This window comes from Triturus cristatus, chromosome 11 (assembly GCF_964204655.1).
Source record: "Triturus cristatus chromosome 11, aTriCri1.1, whole genome shotgun sequence".
NCBI lineage: Eukaryota > Metazoa > Chordata > Amphibia > Caudata > Salamandridae > Triturus > Triturus cristatus.
Genome location: NC_140594.1, coordinates 907,697,020 through 907,701,778, shown reverse-complemented (window position 1 = coordinate 907,701,778; position 4,759 = coordinate 907,697,020).

The following is a 4,759-nucleotide window of genomic DNA, read 5'->3' as shown; positions in this document are numbered from 1 at the left end:
CTTGTAGCAGCACAGCAGTCATCCTTCTTCCTGGCACGGTTTCTATACAGGTCCTGAAGTGCCTGATTTGTTGGGGTCAAACTCTCAAATACGTTTTTCACTACTGCAAAGCCTATCTCTCCCATTGTTATAACATTGGGATTACCTTATTACATTTTATAAGAGAAATCCAGAATTGTGAAGAGATAGGCTTATCAAGTAGACGTGGGTCCCTTGCTCGCTGTGCCACTGGATTCAAGCTGGCCTGGCTGATGAGGGGTGAAACCCCGAAACCTTTCCCAGGCTGCTTGTTTCTGCTCCAGGGAGGACCTGGCCTGGCTGTTCGAGGTGAACTGTTCCTATGAGGAACAGGGAGAAGACTGACTTGCATATGGCTGGGTCCAGACTGGGGTGGCATAGTGAGGAAAAGAATGATGGATTAAACCCAGATCTCTTGACTGGGGATGAGTGGTTGAAAAGTTTCAGCACTCCATCCATCATCTTGTTGTGTTTGCTATGTTCGCCCTAAGTGGCCAAGGGTTTGCCCAGACGTGGGTCCCTTGCTCGCTGTGCCACTAGACTCAAGGTAGCTTGACTGATGAGGGGTGAAACCCTGAAACCAATCTCCATATTGTGTGTTTCCGGTCCAGGGAGGGCCGGGCCTGGCAGTTCGGGCTGGAATGCTTCCATGAGGAACAGGGTCAAGACTGATTTGCATCTGGCTGGGTCCAAACGGGGGTGGCATAGTGACAAAAAAACAATAGATTAAACCCAGACCTTTTGATTGGGGGTGAGTGGTTGAAAAGTTTCAGCACTCCGTCCATCATCTTGTGTATGCTACTTTAAGAAAATTGGCATTTTCTTACTTTAGCCATTTGGTGCCTGCTGCCTTTCTCTGCTAATTGTCTCGGGAGGGTGACAGCTGGGGTTTGTGTATTTCCCCTGGATAGCCAAACACAATGAAAGCTTGGGTGTGACTTGATGGGCCTTCCTGGCAGGATGGGAGAGGGGAGCTGGACCCAGACTCACTTACACATCAAGAGGCTGTGTCCTTTTTCCCACACAAAGAGCTACATACTCCCCAGTAGTGAGTATGGAGCCATGGCAAGAAGGGAGGACATTGATTGGTGAACTCAAAAGGTATCTCTTTGAAGTCTCCCCCACTTCAAAGGCACAACTGGGTACACAAACTGGACCTCAGAAATCACTTTAGTATACTTCTTGGCCTGTGAAGACTCTGTCAGAAAGAAGAAGTGCTGTGCTGCTGAAGGACTGCCACTCTGCTGGACTGATGCTTTGCTGGCCACCTGCCATGCTGTGCTAACCTGCTGCCTGCTGTTCCCTTGCACAGTTGAGAAAGACTATAAGTGCATCACTTGAACCCAGAGTGACTCCAAGGCCTAGCTAGCTTGTCACAAAGTAAAGGAGAGGGGGCATATACCACAAAAAGGGGTAGAGCACCAAATAGACTGTAGTCAAGAAAAATTTCCCCCTTTCGGCACATATACAGTTCCACACACTAGTTCACATATAAAACCAATCAGTCACCAGAACAAGACACCAGAGCCTCAACCCAGTCAGATATTCACATGAATGATATCCATGTATTTTATTAAAATTGACAAAGTTATTTCGACACGATAGCAAAATTTATACAAAAAAGTTTTAAAAGTTTAAAACACAAATTAATGTTCTATACAGTGAATACTCAACAATAGAAAACAATAAAAAAAGTGGGGAGAACATGTAAGAAAATTGTTTTCTTATCCACTAGAATAGGAAGACATTAGATCCGGATCAACTGTTCCCCTAAGCAGTTATACAGATTCTTGATTATTCGGAAAACAGATGTCACTACAATCTATAGTCTGCCTTCTAAACCTTGCGTCGACACGTTTCGGTGGAAGTCAAGAAATAAAGGACCACCTTCTTCAGGACAAATATTACAATCTCCCATAAAATGTACATACAATCTTTTCAGTTGAACGGTACATCCACAATTGTAGATGCTCAGATATCCTTGCACAATCGTGTCAAAGGACAAAGGTCATTCAGTAAAGTCATATTGGAATTGACCAATTAATCTGCCAGCCTGTAATCCTGTGTAATCTAGGGCCGAATTTAGGAGAATACAATCTTTATAAATTAAATCGTTTCTTTTTTTCAATTCCAAGTGGAGGACAGATGAAGTAGAGTTACTTCAATCTCATAGTCCACTAATCATGTCTCAACATCTCATGAATCAAAAATGTTTCCTTTTGTTTCTCTCTTGACGAGCGTAAAAGCCTCGTACTGGTCTCTGGATCAAAACTCCAGAGACCAGTACGAGGCTTTTACGCTCGTCGAGAGAGAAACAAAAGGAAACATTTTTGATTCATGAGATGTTGAGACATGATTAGTGGACTATGAGATTGAAGTAACTCTACTTCATCTGTCCTCCACTTGGAATTGAAAAAAGAAACGATTTAACTTATAAAGATTGTATTCTCCTAAATTCGGCCCTAGATTACACAGGATTACAGGCTGGCAGATTAATTGGTCAATTCCAATACGATTTTATTGAATGACCTTTGTCCTTTGACACGATTGTGCAAGGATCTCTGAGCATCTACAATTGTGGATGTACCGTTCAACTGAAAAGATTGTACGTACACTCTACGGGAGATTGTAATATTTGTCCTGAAGAAGGTGGTCCTTTATTTCTTGACTTCCACCGAAACGCGTCGACGCAAGGTTCAGAAGGCAGACTATAGATTGTAGTGACATCTGTTTTCCAAATAATCAAGAATCTGTATAACTGCTTAGGGGAACAGTTGATCCGGATCTAATGTCTTCCTATTCTAGTGGATAAGAAAACAATTTTCTTACATGTTCTCCCCACTTTTTTATTGTTTTCTATTGTTGAGTATTCACTGTATAGAACATTAATTTGTGTTTTAAACTTTTTTAACTTTTTGGTATAAATTTTGCTATCGTGTCGAAATAACTTTGTCAATTTTAATAAAATACATGGATATCATTCATGTGAATATCTGACTGGGTTGAGGCTCTGGTGTCTTGTTCTGGTGACTGATTGGTTTTATATGTGAACTAGTATGTGGAACTGTATATGTGCCGAAAGGGGGAAATTTTTCTTGACTAGCTGGCTTGTCTCCTGATATGAAGTCTCAGGGACATAAAAGACTTCCAACTTACCTTCGTCTGCACCTGGACTCTGCCATCTGTGAGGCTTCCCTGCTAAGTAATGCCACCTGAATCCTGGACCATTGAAAGTGAGGCCTAAGGTACTTGCTTCAACGAAACCCACAACTCCTCTTTGGAACTGGCGCATCAGTGCCATTGCGTGGATCAGAACCGATGTATCGCCCCCTGTTTTGTGACGAAAACCAGAACATCCCCTCTGCTGTGTGGATTGACACAAAGCATTGTCTTCGGAACCAGGACTTTGCTACGCTCTTGTCTTCGCATCTCCATCGATGGCAGCCTCGGTGACAACGCTGAAAACTCAGCATTGCAGCCCCTGCGCTCATCAGAGCTGACACATTGTAGCCGTTGTGTGTATCAAGACAGAACATCGCCGCCAATGTGAGGTTCGACATCAACTGCATCCTGCATCTTCTTCGACATTGACGCAACCAGGATTAGGGTACTTTTGTTGAGCAGCCCTCGATGGGTCCCTGTATTTGGCCAGCACTCCATCGTGGTCAGTCTGAAATTTTGAATATGTCCCTGTCCAGCGCGATCGGATGTCCCAAGTAAATGCTTATTGCTTCTAAACACTGTTTTTCAGTTTATTCTTTAAAAAATTCATTTCTCAAGTTCTACTTATTGAATTGTTGTTGGTTTGGCCCTGTTTTATTTATAAAATTAAGTTCTATTTTTCGAACCTGGTGTGGAATCTTTTTATGGGGTGTTTTCATTGTTTTTACTGTTTGAAATGCTATACAAATACTTTACACATTGCCTGTAAGTTAAACCTGACTGCTCTGTGTCAAGCGACCAGATTGTGAGCACATGTTATTTAGGGTTTCCCTGCTTCTTAACCTGACTAGAATTATGGTTGCTGCTAGACTCTGGCTCATACCCCAGTCAACCACCAACCCACATTCTAGCATTGCCTTTCCAGAGTTCCCATGAGCCTCACCAGGTATGATACTGCTGCAGTGGTCTGTCCAGCACCCACATATCATCGGTGAATACTCCCCAAGCAAAGCAGTCAATAAATACTTCTTACACCTGTGAAGGCTGCTTGACATCCTAAACTCCTCACATCACTGCTGCAGAACCACAAGGTGATAAGTGAATCCCCATCTCTTCCCACTAAGACAGCAGACTAACTAATGTCACAAATATGAACTGTGTCAGACTACGCACAACATCCACAGTCACTTCTTAAGCGAGCAGACTCACAAGCAAGACAAATGAGTACCACCACTGGTGCTATGGGAGACACTGAATGGATTCCTTCTTGTTTCAGAGAAACTTGATACATATGCATAAGTATTGCTTAAAGTTCCAGACTGATTTAAATGACGTTGTTCTCTGTAATTTTAAAATGAAGACCGGGGTGACACCTTTCATGCTTATTTCCTTATTTATTTACTAGTAGCAGTTATATAGCATGGACCCAGACACCAGGTAACAGAGCACCCCACATTTAATAAGAGGATATAAGAGCAGATGTATAATTAATCTTAATTTTTATTTGATTGGAATAGAGGGCTAGTTTAATAGGCATTTTCTTAAAATGTGACTTTCCTGAAGCATATTCTCTCAAATG